This window comes from Bos mutus, chromosome 12, assembly GCF_027580195.1.
Source record: "Bos mutus isolate GX-2022 chromosome 12, NWIPB_WYAK_1.1, whole genome shotgun sequence".
NCBI classification, from domain to species: Eukaryota; Metazoa; Chordata; class Mammalia; order Artiodactyla; family Bovidae; genus Bos; species Bos mutus.
This window is the reverse complement of record NC_091628.1, coordinates 79,720,409-79,738,261: the sequence shown is the minus strand read 5'-3', so window position 1 is coordinate 79,738,261 and position 17,853 is coordinate 79,720,409.

Below are 17,853 nucleotides of genomic sequence, written 5' to 3'. Positions count from 1 at the left end.
CCCCAAATATATTCCTCTCATATTTTGCATGCTGTGTAGAATTCATCTCTTAAACACCACGTGGTATATTGTATGAATTCCTGCTCATCCTGCATCAATGGCCTTGTCTCATTTAATGAACTTTTTTGTTTTACTCCCTAACACTGAACAATAAACCGTGAGTGGAGTAGGGGATATGAGTTGGCCTGGATAAAATTTTTATAATTTAATAAACTTACTAAAAACCTGAATTTTCTGCTCTTGGCTGATGTGTCAAATTTCCTTCCTGGCAGTTTCACATTGCAAAAGGTATCAGATGTTTCACTTGACACCCGCATCCTTGTTCTCAGAGAAGAACTAGCAAGAAAAACAAGTCACAGAGCAGCATCTCTATGGTGACATGCAATTTGCCACGAGCCTGACAGTTTGTCGGTGAGTCTCCCTCTGAAACTCATTCCTGTCTCTACTTGAATTTTCCTCGTTAACAAAACCCTCCACACTTTTCTTGAGAGTCATTGTTCTTGCACAAATGTCTTATTTTTCAGACTGTACTTTTCCTTAGTTAGGATATCATGTCTGTATTATAAAATGTCTTTAATTCAAGCTATTTTGTGATGGAGCTGTTGCAGGAAGGGGGACCCCTTCCAGGGCCCAAAACTGGGTTCTTGTCTAACAGTCGGAAATGAATTGTTCAAGGAGACAATTTTATTTTATTGGGAAAGGGCACCCAGGTGGAGAGCAGTAGGGTAAGGGAACCCAGGAGAACTGCTCTGCCGTGTGGCTCGCAGTCTCGGGTTTTATGGTGATGGGATTAGTTTCTGGGTGGTCTTTGGCCAATCATTCTAATTCAGAGTCTTTCCTGGTGGTGCACGCATGGCTCAGCCAAGATGGATGCTAGCGAGAGGGATTCTGGGAAGTGGACGGGCACTCGGGGTCTCCTTTCGACCTTTCCCGAACTCTTCCGGTTGGTGGTGGCTTGCTGCTGCTAAGTCATGTCAGTCGTGTCCGACTCTGTGCGACCCCATAGACGGCAGCCCACCAGGCTCCTCTGTCCATGGGATTCTCCAGGCAAGAACACTGGAGTGGGTTGCCATTTCCTTCTCCAATGCATGAAAGTGAAAAGTGAAAGTGAAGTTGCTCCGTCATGTCCGACTCAGCGACGCCATTGACTGAAGTCTACTAGGCTCCTCCATCCGTGGGAGTTTCCAAGCAAGAGTACTGGAGTGGGGTGCCATTGCCTTCTCCTGGTGGTGGCTTATTAGTTCCCTATTCCTTATCAGGATCTCCTGTCCTAAAACAGCTCATGCAAATAGTTACTATGGTGCCTGGCCAGGGTGGGCGGTTTCAATCAGTGTGCTTCCCCTAACAGAGATAGTATAGATTCCTATAGACTGTTCCACTTTGAACAGTTTTTTGAAAGCTGTCATGATGTTCTTATGGCATGAACTGAAGGATCAGAACTGTAGTCTCCTTCTTTTGATTACCTGCTCCATGCAAGGCTTTTTACACACGTAAGCCTGGTGTTCTGACCCCTTCCATCTACCGTGTGAAGGTCAAGTGTAAACCCTGTCCCTCCTGATTGTTTCTGCATAAGATATAAATGGAATCATACAGTTTGTAATTTTCTGCATGTCTGTGTCTACTTTAGTTTTTGAGATCATTAGTGTGGTTAAATGTTGTATGTTTTCATTGCCATATATATTGTATATAAACCACAACTTAAATTTATATGAATAAAGCATAATTTAAAAATTAATTCTAATATGTACACTCTCAGATTAATAGACATTACCTAAGAGTTTTCATAGACCCCACCAGCATGAAGTAACAATTCCAATCACTCTATATTCTTGCCAATATTTGCAGTTCTTAGTCTTTTAAGATTTTACTCATTCTAACAGGTGCGCAGAGGTATCTCATTTGTAGTTTTAATTTTCATTTTCTTGATGACTAATGAGATTGAGCGCCTTTTCTTTTTTGTTCTCAATTTGTATGTGTGCTAAACTGCTTCAGTCGTGTCTGACTCTCTGCAACCATGTGGGCCATAACCTGCTAGGCTGCTCTGACCATGAGATTTTCCAGGCAAGAATACTGGAGTGGGTTGCTATGCCCTCCTCCAAAGAATCTTTCTGACCCAGGGATCAAACCTGAGTATCTTATGTCTCCTGCGTTGCCAGGCTGGTTCTTCCCCACTAGCGCCACCTGAGAAGTCTGACTGTTATCAATTTGGATACCCTCTTTTATGAAGTGCTGCCCATTTAAGTCTTTTGTGCAATTTTCTATTATTTATTTTTTGTAAGAAAACTTTAAATAGTCAGGATTTAAGTCTTTTGAGTTATACTTTGCAAATATATTCTCCCACTTGTATTTTGGCATTTTATTAACTTATTGTCAATTTTTTATATACCAAAGTTCTTAATTTTAATATAGTCAACATTTAAAAATATTTTTCTTTAGGGTTAGTGGTTTAAGCACCTATTCAAGGGATCTCGGCTACCTCAAAAGAGAAGAAATATATTCTTCTATGATAGCTCCTAGGACTTTGAAATTTTACCTTCTACACTTGATCTATAACCTAATAGGAATTGATTTTTGCTTATGGTGTGAGGTAGGGGTCAAGATTAGTGTTTTCTTCCATGTGGATATCAAATTGATCCTGTACTTATCCTGTGAATTGATAATGCTGGTGGTAATGATAATTTTTCAGGACAATATTTGGGAAAATATATCACAATAAAATGAGCAAAACTAAAATAGTATCTAATAAACAGTAAAGACCGAGTGGTTGGCTATGAATGGAGGCCAGTTGGGGGCAAATATGAACGCCTCCAAAATTATACCCCATGTGGCTGGGAAAGGACATAGGTACACTTTTTGAAGAATAACCTGTTTAATTCATCACACCTGGTATCCCTGTGAGCATAACATTACACAGGTGTTCAGAATTTGTAACCATACGTAGTCTTATTCTTTCCCTGCAATATGCTCTTTTTATATCATAGAATATCTTTTATGTTAATCTAAGGTTACTGCAAGGAGATCCAACCAGTCCATTCTGAAGGAGATCAGTCCTGGGATTTCTTTGGAAGGAATGATGCTAAAGCTGAAACTCCAGTACTTTGGCCACCTCATGTGAAGAGTTGACTCATTGAAAAAGACCCTGATGCTGGGAGGGACAGGGGGCAGGAGGAGAAGGGGACGACAGAGGATGAGATGGCTGGATGGCATCACTGACTCGATGGACGTGAGTCTCAGTGAACTCCGGGAGTTGGTGATGGACAGGGAGGCCTGGCGTGCTGCAATTCATGGGGTCGCAAAGAGTTGGACACGACTGAGTGACTGAACTGAACTGAGCTGAAGGTTAATACTCTATTTCCAAGCTTTATGCAGAATCAAATAATTTATCACTCTTTGTGCCCTATTGTGGGAGATGAAGGGAAAAAAAAAACCTCTTGTACAAAAATGCACAAAGAAAAGAATTTTAAATTCTATTTTGCTTATTAGTTCAAGAGAGTGTATCCACTTTTCTTTTTTTTATTGAATTTGGAATTGCTATTGTGTAATACATTTAAATTCCCCCGTGTATTATTAGAACTGTAGATTAAATTATGTATTTCTAAAAGACGTACCCATCTCTTTGCATATGAATATTATGTAAAACGATGGTTACACATTTCATTTGCTCACTACAGTGTGACTTGCGGGGGTACAGTTTGTCTCTGAGCATTTAAAAACTGGATACAGGCTAGTGGATCAGATCCAAGAACAAAAGAGCTGAGAGCTGATGAAGTGCTGCTTTTTATTAAGGATAATAAATGTGAATGTATGTTTTGAATATCTTCCTGACTCCTGCATATCAAGGGGCTAGAGGGAGCTTACATAGAATTAAGAGTGAGAAATTCTGGTTGTTCACAGTGGGGTTTGTTAGGGGTGGGGGTGGGGAATCCTTCAAGAATGTCTTTTTTTTTAATAGATGTGTTTATTTTTATTTTTTGGTTGTGGTGGGTCTTTGTTGCTATGCATGGGTGTTCTCCAGTTGCAGTGAGCGGGGGCTACTCTCCGTTGCAGCCCACTGGCTTCTCACTGAGGTGGCTTGTCCTGTTGCTGAGCACAGACTCTAGGCACCGGGGCTTCAGTAGGCTTCAGTAGTTGTCCATGGTCTTAGGTTCCCCGCAGCATGTGGGATATTCCCGTGTCCACTGCACTGGCAGGCAGACTCTTAACCACTGTGCCACCAGGGAAGCCCCCTTCAGGAAAGAGTTGACCTGTGGGTGTGTGGTGCTTTGTGAGATGGCTGAATGGCATCACTGACTCGATGGATGTGAGTCTGGGTGAACTCCGGGAGTTGGTGATGGACAGGGAGGCCTGGCGTGCTGCGATTCATGGGGTCGCAAGGAGTCGGACACGACTGAGCGACTGATCTGATCTGATCTGAGAGGCTCTGGGAAACCCGAATGGAGGGGCATGACACTGTGGCCTTCCTTTTACGTCAAGCTCAGCGATGGGTGACAAGAAAAATGATCTGCAGCTTTTCCCATCAAAAAGGATCTTTAGTGACTTCAAGAAATCTATCCATTTGGTCAGAATTTGGGCATTATTTAATAGAAAGACTGAAAAGGAACTTGCAAAGGAAGTGAGAGCATTCAAAAGGTAGGGGATTCTTCTTCCTCAAGCGGTTTGAGGAGCCATGTCTCTCTTGAATGGCATGTGTTGAATTTAATTCAGCATTTTTGCTGTCTTTGCTGGAGCCGACATCAACATGGAGTGTAAAATTAGGGGTGACATTGATCTTGGACTTCATGGATATATTAGCCACAACCTTTATGACCCACTACAAATAGCTCCTGAATGAAAAACAAACAAACAAACAAAATTACCTCTATTCAACAAAACTTCTCTAAAACTTATGATCTGTACTTTTATCTGACCAATGAAAAATTCAACTATTTGTTTTTTTTAAAGTCATATTCTGTGTTTGAGCTTTCTCTTACCTTCTAAAGTTATTTCCTTGATCACATTTCTCTTCATATCTGTGGCTCATTCCAATTCATTAAAAACCAACAAACAAAAGCCTCAAGTGTTCTGTATATTTCCCAAATGTGTCTTTGCCACCTCCCTTTTTTACTTAATTTAAATTTATCTTATTTTCCAACATGACATACAAGTCTAAGTGCAGCTGTTTTCATACAGATTTGTGATCTGCTGTTTACCATAGGATTAAGTTCTGCAATTGTTCTGTTGACTGCGTCGCTGGTTTATTATACCTGGATGTGCAGGATTCCCAGGTGGTGCTAGTGGTAAAGAACCCTCCTGCCGATGCAGGAGATGTAAGAGATGTGGGTTCAATCCCTGGGTCTGGAAGATCCCCTGGAGAAGAAAATGGCAACCTAATCCAGGATTCTAGCCCGGAGAATCCCATGGACAGAGGAGCACGGCATGTTACATACAGGGTTGCAAAGAGTCAGACACAACTGAAGCAACTTAACACACACACATGCGCGTGCACACACACACACACACACCCCTTGATGTACAGCCCTGAATTATTCTTCTAGCATTTCATGTGTAATTATTTCAGTTGTTACTGAAATATTATGCCTGAAGTGAACATCCCTTAGCCTCCTGGAATATATATATTATATATGTTGTTGTTGTTCAGTGGCTAAGTCATGTCTGACTCTTTGAAACCCCATGAACTGCAGCACATCAGGCCCCTGTCCTTCACTCCCCAAGTTTGCTCAAACTCATGTCTGTTGAGTCCGTGATGTCGTCCAACCATCTCGTCCTCTGTCACCCACTTCTCCTGCCCTCAATCTTTTCTAGCATCAGGGACTTTTCCAATAAATCAGCTGTTCCCATCAGGTGGCCAAAGTATTGGAGCTTCAGCTTCAGCATCAGTCCTTCCAATGAATATTCAGGATTGATTTCCTTTAGGATTGACTGGTTTGATCTTGCTATCCAAGGAACTCTCAAGAGTCTTCTCCGGCACCACAGTTCAAAGGATCAATTCTTTGGCACTCAGCCTTCTTTTTGATCCAGCTCTCACATCTGTACATAACTACTGGGGAAAAAAACATAGTTTTGACTATGTGGGCCTTTGTCAGCATAGTGATGTCTCTGCTTTTTAATACACTGTCTAGGTTTCTCAAAGCTTTTCTTCCTAGGAGGAAGAGTCTTTTAATTTCACGGCTGCAGTGACGGTCCGCAGGCGCTGGGCTTGTGGCTCTGAATTCCACCAAGAGGAAGATGCCTTCAGAAGTGGCACTTGGCGATTTCCAGGAAGCTGTCGGGGGTCAGGGTTTGAGCTGAGAAGGGAAGTCTTCCCTGGAGCACGGAGTTGGAATGCAGCCACATTCAGATGCTTCTGGATCTTGCTCCCCCATCAAGCGTGTGGAGTCCGCCTCAGGGAAGTGGACTACTTCTGGCTTGCTCCATGGCCTCTCCTCAGCAGCCAGAAACATTGTGCTGACTGGGGACCCATTGACTGTCAATTAGCATCATCTTGAAATAACAAGCTAGGGCTCCAGTATGTCATCCATCTCCCTTCACTCAGAGATGCTGCCTGAAGGGTCTAAATTCACAACCGTTAATTAATTCCTTCCCAGCGTCCAGAGCACAAGGAGATCAAGCCCTCTCCTCCTGTTTCCCCTCATCGATGCTGGCAGGGTAACGCCATGCAGGTTTCTTTCTTAGCTTAGCAATGTCTTGTTTGACAAGTGTCTAGATCACTCTCACTTGCTCTTGTTTTCTTGAGCAGAAGAGAGAAAACAAGAGATCAAGGCGTTGATGCTTCAGCCCTGTGGAAAAGTGGCAAAGATCACAATAGGTTATATTTAGATCCACAATTTGCCTCAGGAAGATAATTGGCAAATTAGGTTTCCTGGTCAGGCAGTCAGTCCTTCTGTTTCTGTCGGGTCGTGTGCTGTCTCAGACATGTTCAAGGCTTCTATATCTTCAGGCACTTGTAATTAATTTAAAAAAATGGGAAGATGCTGTGTGTAAACTGCCTGTAATTTAATGAGATAAGTCAAAAGGGGAAGGAAAGGGGGAATTTCTTGCAGTAATTGGTTGATACATTTTCCACATGGTCTTTCTCTGAACGGATGAGAGTTAGGTTTTCAGATCCTAGAAGTCCATGGCAATGAGTGGTACTGAAGATAAAGAGACAGAATAAGTTTTAGCTGCCCCCAGGGAGACTTGCAGGAGGTCAGCAGCCTCCCAGCCTGCCTTGCTGTGGCCGGGGGAGAGGGTTGGACTTCCCAGAGGAGGTAAGACTTCACCACAGTACACCTCAAATTGTAGTTGGAATTTTTCAGGATTAGATTTTCTGAGAACCCCATTCAGCCAATCCTTCAACAAAGGGAATAAATCCTTTCTATATGGAAACAAGCCAGAAAAGAAATGTCCTCTCAAGTAACGTCATCTCTGAAAATGAGGAAGAGACTGTAATAGAACAAGACAGAGAGAAGACCACTCCAGAATTGTACCGGACAAGATGCAGAGCAGGACACTAGCAATTCTCCCCAAATAACTAACCATTCCACTCTTCCCACTAACATGAAAGACTATCACTTCTTACTGGCGATCTCTCCTACATCCAAAACTCCTGCCTCCTTATTAAAAGTGACCAAGGTGACTGGTCATTGAGTTGGGTATGCATCCTGATGACGTTCAGTCTTGAACTGGTCTTGCCTCCTTAAACTCTGTGGAATCACCCAGCCCAGGGGCAAATACTACAAGACAGCCCTCTCAATTCCCCATGACTAAGACATCCCATAGGACTTCCCCGATGGCTCAGCGGTAAAGAATCTGCCTGCAATGCAGGAGACGTGGGTTCAGTCCCTGGGTTGGGAACATCCCCTGGAGGAGGAAATGGCAACCCACTCCGGTATTCTTGCCTGGGAAATCCCATGAAGAGGAGCTTGGTGGGCTACAGTCCAAAAGGTCTCAAAGAGTCAAACATGACTGACTGACTGAGCACCCACGAAGACATCCCATGGGTCCTCGGAAATAAACAAGACCACCCAACCGAGAACAAGAGAAGGCTGTCTACCCAGAGTTTGCTATGGGAAGAGAGTCAGCCACCATCACTAGTGTTTGGCAGACTCGGTGGGAAGCAGGCTTTGTTGAGAATAAGAAGAGAAAGCTTTGAGGGTGCTCTGATGAGCATCTGGGGAAGCTGGAGGTGGAACAACTAGAAACGTGATTGCTTAGGGGAGCATATTTAGCTTTCTCTGCTTGGCCCTGATTTGGAGGTGGGGGCAAAAGGTAAGGAAGCTGCTAGCTATTAATCAGTTCCTGGATGTTCTGCTTCAGAGGTTGTGGTTTGGCTTCCTGGGCTGGTGGTTGCAGGGTGTGGATCAGTTCTGCTGTGGTATGTGGTCTGGCCGGCATCCGTCCATCTCTTCAGCTCAGTTCTCTACTCTGAATCCCCCTTGCTGCCATCAGCTAAATGATCTTGAATGTGGGTTTTCCCTGGAGCCTCCAGTTCTGCCAGCACCTTGGTTTGGACCTGTGAGATCCAGCAGAGAACCCAGCTGAGACCACCCAGACTTGTGACCCACAGGGCTAGAAGATGATCAGTGGGTATTGTTTTAAGCTGCTAGTGTTCAGTTGTTCACTCAAGTCCGACTGTGACCCCATGGACTGTAGTCCACCAGGCTCCTCTGTCCATGGGATTCTCCAGGCAAGAATACTGGAGTGGGTTGCCATTTCCTTCTCCAGGGGATCTTCCCAACCCAGGGATAGAACCCAGGTCTCCTGCATTACAAGCAGATTCTTTACCATCTGAGCCACTAGGGAAGCCCCATTTTAAGCTGCTAAGTTTAAGTTAATTTGTTTGACTGCAGGTGATTCCTGGTGGGTTTTGGTGACTGGACTTTCATTTTTAACTTTTGTTTGTTTTTCTGTGTTGGGGTATAGTTGATTAACAATACTGTGATAATTTCAAGTGCATAGCGGAGGGACTCAGCCGTACATATGCATGTATCCATTCTCCCCTAAACGCCCCTCCCATCCAGGCTCACACATAACATTGAGCAGAGTTCCCTGTGCTCTTCAGTGGGTCCTTGTTGGTTATCCATTTTAAATATAGCAGTGTGTACAGGGGCTGGTGGCTAGACTTTGACAACTGTGTGAGGGGAATGACAACTCTAAGAATCACACAGTCAGCTGGGTTCAACATCACTGAAGCCTTAATAAAAGAAAATGATACCCTTGGATCAGCCAGCTGTCAACTTGCGGCTCTCTGTGAAAGCTGGAGGCCTCTAGGGAGGATTTAGGGAACCCACAGTCTCCGACAGCCAAGGGCAGGCTGGAGATTCGTGAAGACCTGGCCTGGGGCCAGTCCTCCTCAGGATGATGCCCCTCCTTCCCCCAGAGGCCACCTGGATCACCTCCGGACCAGTGACCAGGATCAGGACCCAGAATCCTGCTGCCCTGCAGACACTGGGATGGAGCCGATTCGGGTCACCATTCAGCCGAGGGTTCTGTTCCTCTTAAGTCTGAATCAGCTACTGCTGCAAAACAGCTGGATTCTGCATTTTCCTTCTCTAACTTAAAATGTATTCTCAGAGCAGGGAGCAAGCAGCATTTTTTTTTTTTCTGGTAGAAGCCCACAAAGTAAATCTTTTCATCTTTGTAGGATATTCGGGCTTGGCTGCCTCGCCTCAACTCTGCCACTGCAGCAGCTCCTGCGGTACATAGAGGTGAATAGATGTGGCTGTGCACCAAGAAAACTTTATTTACAAAAGCAGGCAGTGGCCAGACCTTTCCCACAGGCTGTGGTTTGTCAACCTCTGTAGCTAATCATTCCATCTCTCTGGATTTCTGAACTGTCCTTCTATAGGTGTGAAATAGCCACACCTATAGAAGGAGGGTACTGATCTGAGGCAATGCTTCTTAGACTTACACTGAAAGTGTTAGTCACTTATTTCTGTCTGACTCATTGGGACCACCATCAGGCACCTCTGTCCATGGGATTTCCCAGGCAAGAGTATAGGAGTGGGTTGCCATTCCCTCTTCCAGGGGATCTTCCCCACCCAGGAATCGAATCCATGTCTCTTGCTTGGCTGCTGCTGCTGCTAAGTCACTTCACTCATGTCCGACTCTGTGCGACCCCATAGATGGCAGCCCACCAGGCTCCCCCGTCCCTGGGATTCTCCAGGCAAGGACATTGGAGTGGCTTGCCATTTCCTTCTTCAATGTATGAAAGTGAAAAGTGAAAGTGGAGTTACTCAGTTGTGTCTGGCCCTCAGAAACTCCATGGACTGCAGCCTTCCAGGCTCTTCTGTCCATGGGATTTTCCAGGCAAGAGTACAGGAGTGGGTTGCCATTCCCTCCTCCAGGGGATCTTCTGGACCCAGGGATCGAATCCATGTCTCTTGCATGGCAGGCAGAGACTTAACCAGCATTAGAATCCTCTGGAAAGCCAGTGCAAGCACAGATGCCTGTACCTGCATGTGGATACTCTGATTCAGTGAGCCTGGAGGGGCCTGGGGGTTTTAATTTTAACCCTCTCCCATGTGAAGCTGCTGTTGCTGGTCCAAGAACCATGCCCTTGAGAGTAAAGTCTGAAGCCATATACTTCTCATCCCTGGCTGCAGAGAGGAGATTCCTTGTAAGAACTGATGTCTCTGTTCCAACTGAGACCAGTTAAATTAAAAGTGGACCCTGCTTCTGCGCATTTTATGGTTCCCCTAGGAGATTCTGACGTGTAGGCAGGATTGGGATCCATTGGAGGAATTGAGTTCCAAAGCCCTGCACCCCCCAACCCCCCACCCCCTAGCCTGTGAGCCCCAGAGCAGCGGCACCAGCATCACCTGGGAGCTTGTTAAAAATGCAGAATCTTAGGCTCCACCTAAGTATATGGCTTCAGACTTTACTCTCAAGGGCGTGGTTCCTGGACCAGCAACAGCAGCTTCACATGGGAGAGGGTTAAAATTAAAATCCCCAGGCCCCTCCAGGCTCATTGAATCAGAACCTGCGTTTTAACAAGATCCTCTGGAAATCGATGTGTACCTTAAAATTTGAGAAACGCGGCTCCAAAGGAAGCAATGAGTTTCGTATTCTCAAGTTCTTTTTCTACTATGCACCAGTAGGCTACTTAACTCACTTTATCTGCAGCTTGCCTGTGCTATTTTCCTTCTGCTGCCTGAGCAAATTAACATGAACTTAGAAGCTTGAAACAACACCCCTTTATTGTCTCACAGTAGCCGGACAGACTCAATTGGGTCCTCCTCTGAGGGTGTCACAGACCCAAATCAAGATGTTGGCTGGGCTCTTTCCTGGAGGCTTCGGGGAAGAAACCACTTTTCAGTTGATTTCAGCTGTTGGCAGAATCTGTTCCTGTCATTGCAGGACCAAGGTCCCTGTTTCCTTGTGGCTTAATGGCTAGGGGTTGTTCTCAACTTTGAGAGACTATTCTGAGTTTCTTCCTCTTCCATGATAACAACCATGCATCAAACCCTTCTCTTGTTTCCAGTTTCTCTGATTTCCCCTCTGGTGCCAGCTAGAGGGAACTCCCCACTTTAAAGAGCGGGCATGATTAGATTAAGCTCAGCTGCATAATCTCCAATTCTACCCACTCACAGCCAACCGATGAGCAACCTTACAATCCCTTTTGCCATGAGTGTAATATCTCATCACGGTCATAGTCCTGGGGATTGGGGCTGAAGATCTGGGGGCCACTTAAGGCTTCTTCCTGCCGCATGGCCCAGACCACACAGTTTACAAGTAAGGCTTAGAGCAAGATTTTGAATCTAGGTTTATTTGAATCCAAACCTCATAGTAACTATTTTGTTAACTTGCCTCTCAGGGGTAAAAATAAATGTGTTATAAAGAACTTTATTGTTATCCACGTGCTTTCACATTTATTGTATCGCTTAGCCTCATTAGAAATTCCTTATGAGGTATTTCTATTTCCTTTCATGGAGGATACTGGGGATTGGGGGTGTTTAACTATTTGTTCAAGATGTTATAGACAGAAAATAGCAAATTAAGAACCGGAGAACAACTCTCCTGAGTTCAAATCCCATGCTTTTCCCTTTACATCATCCCAATTTCCTAATTGCTTGTTTAGATCATCCTTGTTATCTATTTGGGAAATCAATCTGCTGGGATGCTGGATGCAAATATTTGAACGCTGCAGCAGGCGTGTGCAGAAACATGGGCCCACCTGTTACGTTAATTGGAAGACGAATTCTGCCCAAATGCAGAGAAATACTCTATTCAAGTCTTAAAAATTACTGTCCATAAAGCAGATAGTCAATGAATTTTAAAATGTAATCTAGAGAACAACAAGTTTGTGAAGTGAAACTTTTTATGGAAATTGCCAGTCAATCAAGTAATTATTTTTGAGAAATGACAGGCTTTTGGCAAACAGGGTGGGTTTGTCTCAACTTCGTGATTTGGAATTAGTCCCTCCTCAGAGAAAGCTTAAGAAGAGATCATAGAAACAGCCTCCTACCAGTGACTATCCTTCCGTTTATTTCCTTGTTTCTAATGCAAAAAACCCCCAAACTCCCAACCAAAAACCTATGTGGCCTGAAAGAACGTCCCTCCAAGTAGAAAGCTTCAAGATTCTTTTAGAAACCAGAATGATGGCTTCTGGTTAGGGTTTTTCTGGTCTGGCCAAGTAGATTGCTGACATATGGGATGGTTTTCACCTGATTCCTCAAATAATTTAATCATTTTGCCCCCTTTCCTCTTGGGGCAAAAGTTCTAATTACTGAGAAATTATCCTTATACTGACAATCACTGTATGTTTAAAGAATAACCAGGACTTTCCCTGGCGGTCCAGTGTTTAAGACTCTGTGCTTCTACCGCAGGGGACATGGGTTCAATCCCTGGTTGGGGAAACTAAGATTCCATGTGCCACACAGTAAAGCTGAAAAATTAAAATAAAGTAAAAAGAATGGCCAATTGTTTATTCAGATGGAAATAGGCTAAAAATTCAATAATATCTTGGGCCTGTTTCCTTGTCATTATTTATAGATGCAAGGAAATCTGTTACAATCTGGGATGCAGTCTAAGGTTTAAACGACAGATTATAAAAAGAATTAGGCCTTGGTCAGGTCAATTCTACTAAAAGCCTTTAGGTCTTGGAGGATCAGTGAAGGCAAGAGAAAGGTTAACCCCAAGGGCTCCTGTTTGGTGAGCAAATACATCAAAGAGAAATTACATTTTTCCTTTGGCCAACTTTTGACATTGCTTTTGACATTATACAGATAATTTGAAGAGATGTGGAATGATAAACACACACAGGTTATAAACAAGGAGCTCTTTCATTGCTTCTGTTTAGTAGGGGGTTTAACCCTTAGTTTTTCATGAGATGGGGTTATTTTAATAGCAAATGTTGGTAGCAGCAATCAACATGCAATCTGTCATTTTCAATGCGGTCTTTCCTAAGAGAATATTTCTAGCATATTTGACAGAAAGCATTATCTGTGTATCATTTCCTCAGTCCACTGTGGTCTCATAAGCAGAAAAACAAGGAGAAAGTAAAGAAGGGCTGGAGAAGTTAAGTCCATTATTGTGAACTCTTCATATTGGTTTGAGAGGATCTGGTCTTTTCCAGTCATGTATTCGAGGGAGAAGCAGGTATAAAAAGAATGCTGATGTTGATGGAAAAGTGGAAGGTGGGTCATAGTGCTAAGTAACCTGCGAGACAAGTAGTGATGCTGATGTCCTTATCTCAAAGTGCTTGTATCCATGCCTAGCAATTAACACACGCTAAGCTAGTGAAGACATGGTCCACTCCGTCAGTAACAAGATTAAGCTGGATTATTATTCTAAATTTAATATTCTAGACTTGATCACTGAGGGAAGGTATTTTGTGTCTCCATCACAGTCATTTAAACAAATGCATAGGGACTTCCCTGGCGGTCCAGTGGTTAAGAATCTGCCTGCCAACGCAGGGGACACAGGTTCCATCCTGATGTAGGAATTAAGATCCCACTTGAGGTGGAGCAGCTAAGCCCATGTGCTGTAACTACTGAGCCCTCAGGCCATGACTGGAGAGCCCATGCACCCCAGGGAAAGATCCTGCACGAGGCAACTGAGACTCATTGCAGCCAAATGAATAAATATTTAAAGATCCCAAGTGCATAAAATGGATCTTCTCTCTAGAACATTTCTAATGAAACTGCTTCTGAGGCTTACAAATTGGGGCTCAGGAATCTGTTGGAAAAGAGTTTGGGGTATTCATTCATGAAATCGAATGCAAAACCTGTCATATTTATTTGGGCTTTCTTCATAGCAGGGAGAAGTATTAATAAACCAACATAGCACTCGTTCTGAATCTAAACTTGATATTCCATGTGGAGGAAAATTCAAGTGAGCTCTACTCTCATAAATCGAAAAAAAAAAAAAACCCAACCCAGAAACAAACAAAAAACAGGCCCATATAGCAGCAGCGGGCTGTGAGCCCTGGCCAGTCAATACAAGAACCAGCTGGTGCCCTCGCTCAGACTTTGCCTTTCTAACCAGAGGTTGTTAGGTTTCACCCTCTATCGAGTCAATTGCTTGAGGGGGAAAATGTTCAAATTGCCTTGCATATCACTCATTTCCCTTTCCTATAGATTCTCCCCCTCCCTCCCCTCTCTTCCAAGGACATCGATTTTTCTTCCTTGGGTTTTAGAGAAAGCTTTGCTCCCCAGGGATCTCCATCTGGCCTGCTGACCGCAGCGTTATTCACACTTTCCAGACAGCCGTGTGTGACACCTGCTGCTGGAGCTCAGCCTGGCTCCTGCCTCTGGAGGACGACGGTCCGAACTTCTGATGGGAGAGAATGGAAACCTTCAGAGGAAAGAGATTTAAGGTCTCTGATCTCAGAGAACGGCTCACAGTGCTTGCTTCATCTATCACTGCACGTCAGATGGCGCCTTCTGTGAGATGGCTTACAGGCTGGGAATGGGCTGGGGGAACCTGTGCATCTTGAGGTTTCTTGCGGGGCTCAGGGCATGCCCCCCAACCCGCCACGCCACCCACACAGCCAGCTCGTACTTCTGGCCCTGAAGAAAGGAGATTTTGTGAAGAAGGGAGGTTTGATGTCAGTGAGGGTGATCTCTGAAACCTATTGTGAACAGAGCTGACGGACCTTTACCAGAGCTGGTAAGAGCCCACACTGCTCATGTGTGCTCCTTGCTCTCGTTCAGTCGCTCAGTCGTGTGTGACTCTTTGCGACCCCATGGACCGCAGCATGCTAGGCTTCCCTGTCCATCACCAACTCCCAGAGCCTACTCAAACTCAGGTCCATCAAGTCGGTGATGCCATCCAAGCATTCTTGTCCTCTGTTGTCCCGTCTCCTCCTGCCCTCAACCTTTCCCAGCATCAGGGTCTTTTCTAATGAAAAGGTCAGCATCAGGGTCTTTTCATGTGTGCTTACAGGCTCACAAACATCTCCCATGACTCTCACAGTCTTAGGCAGAGGCAGGTGAAGGAGGTATCAATTAAAAAAAAAATTTTTTTTTTACTGTGGTAGAAGTCACTTAATACAAAACATAACTATTTTTAATCATACTTTACTGTACAGTTCAGTGGCCCCAGGTTCTTTCACATGGTCGTGCAACTCTGAGGATCATCCATACAGGATACATATTAACATCAGGTGTCATTGGGATCTCATTTTACAGAAGAGAAAGGAGAGGGTGTGAGAGGTGGGGTAACTCGTGGGGAGCCTGCCCTGTGCTCTGGGGAAACAAGATGCCAGGACACCCCTCCCCAACCTCTCTCCGCCCCTACAGTACCCCCCCACCCCTTGCTCTGGAAAATTGCTTTCTGCTGAGAAACATCCTTCCCCATAACTTGGATAGGACAGACTTCCCTGGTGCCTCCGTGGTAAGGAATCCACCTGCCAAGGCAGGAGATGCAAGAGATAAGGGTTTGATCCCCGGGTCAGGAAGATCTCCTGGAGAAGGAAATGGCAACCCACTCCAGTATTCTTGCCTGGAGAATCCCATGGACAGAGGAGCCTGGTGGGCTACAGTCCATGGGGTCATGAAGAGTGGGACAGGACTTAGTGACTAAATAACAATTCCAACGTGTTTTGTTTCCTGTGACCATGTCAGACCATCCAACTTGCCTCATAAGTGGTTAGCTATTTGACTGTTTAAGACAAATTATCTGCTATCTTGACTAAGTCAAACTTTCCTCTGACCTCCTTACCCTAGACCCTTGAACTTTGACTTACCCTAAGCCTGAGCCAAAGGGGAATGTGGAAAATGCTCCTTAAAGCTGACCTCAGGGGAAAGACTCCTCCTGCTCAAATATCGAATCCTGTTATCCACTCCTCACCTCTCTTCTCCACTCCCCTCTCAGTCCCACCTCCAGCCATACCTCGTGCTAGCATTGCTTACTTCTCCCTGCTGCCTGACCTTGGAGAACTTAGTGAGAGCCTTCTTCCTACTCCGATGGTCTTTTCGAATACAGTCCCTCTTTGCCTAAGTCAGGATTTGGGTTTTATCTGATGGGTCACAGGCTAAGATGAAAGGTGGCCTCCTGTCATCCAGCCTCGGTCACCCACGTGGTGTGACTGTCACACTGGCCAGGGGTGCGCGTTGAATGGTGGCCCTGAATCCAGACCCCACTTATCCCAGGCTTGGGTCCCCGCTGGGTCACTCTCTGTACTCCTGCAGCCCTGCGCCCTGCTGGAGTCTCTGGAATAAAGCTCTTTTACAAGAATGGAAGCCATCTCAAACATCTGGGTGGGGCCCAGGGCAGGTTTAGGCTACTTTGTCCCACTGGTGTTTAACCTTAACCTGAGAACAAGCTGTCTGTGTTCTACCAAAGAGTGAGTTAAAGGGAGGAATGGAATAGGGATGAAGGAGGGAAAAATGAGAACTCTTAACAGGGGTTGATGTTCTGGGATAAATGCCAGAGATATGAGACATTCTTATTTGCTTGCTTAGTCGCTCAGTTGTGTCTGACTCTTTTGTGACCCCGTGGACTGTAGCCCACCGGGCTCTTCTGTTCATGGAATTTTCCAGGCAAGAATATGGCATGGGTTGCCATTTCCTACTCCAGGGGATCTTCCTGACCCAGGGATCGAACCCTCGTCTCTTGGATCTCCTGCATTGCAGGCGGGTTCTTTTCCACTAACACCATCTGGGAAGCCTCATTCTTATTTGTAGGTGGGTTACAAAATTTCCAAAGCAATTCCATTTTTTGGAATGGAAGAACCACACATGTGCCAATAGGCTCTTTAGAGATGCTAGAGCTACAAAGATGGACAGGTCAACCAGCCTTGCCCGTCTGGTCTCATGGAAGATTCAGATTCATTATCAACACTGGAGAAGCAGGTTCCAGGTTACCTGCACAGCGGTCCATGGTAACTTTAGTGCTTGGGTAGTGGTCTCAGTAATGGTGTAATTTGTTGGCCCACGTCATACATTTTTCTTTTCTGCAATACCAAGAATAGAGGAAAAGGCCTTTATGTAGAAATTCTGAGCTTCATTTTATGTTGCTTTGTCCTGATGATTATCTATGAACTCTGCAGCCAATATTTCTATAGCTTGTTGGTCACCACACACAGTATATTCCCAAGCTTACCCTGGAGAAACCTTCTCAGTGAGCCACCTGCAACATTACCGGCTTTTGTGGCTGGATTCCTTAAAATCCAATATGTTCTGAAGGATGTGATCAATAAGCAGATGGCTCAAACCTGTACCCGGGCCAAGAAACGAGGCATCTAATTAGCAGTTCGCCCAGGGTGCGAGGCAACTGCGGAGAGGCGTGGGAACCCTGCCTGGGCTGGGAGGCTCCTGGCTGGGACACTCAAGGCTGGCAATGTGACATGTCGGCACGAGGTGGCTGTTGGAAGTGAGAACACAGCCAGGACCTTCCGGCTGTGCTCATTAGGGCTTCACAGAATTCCCA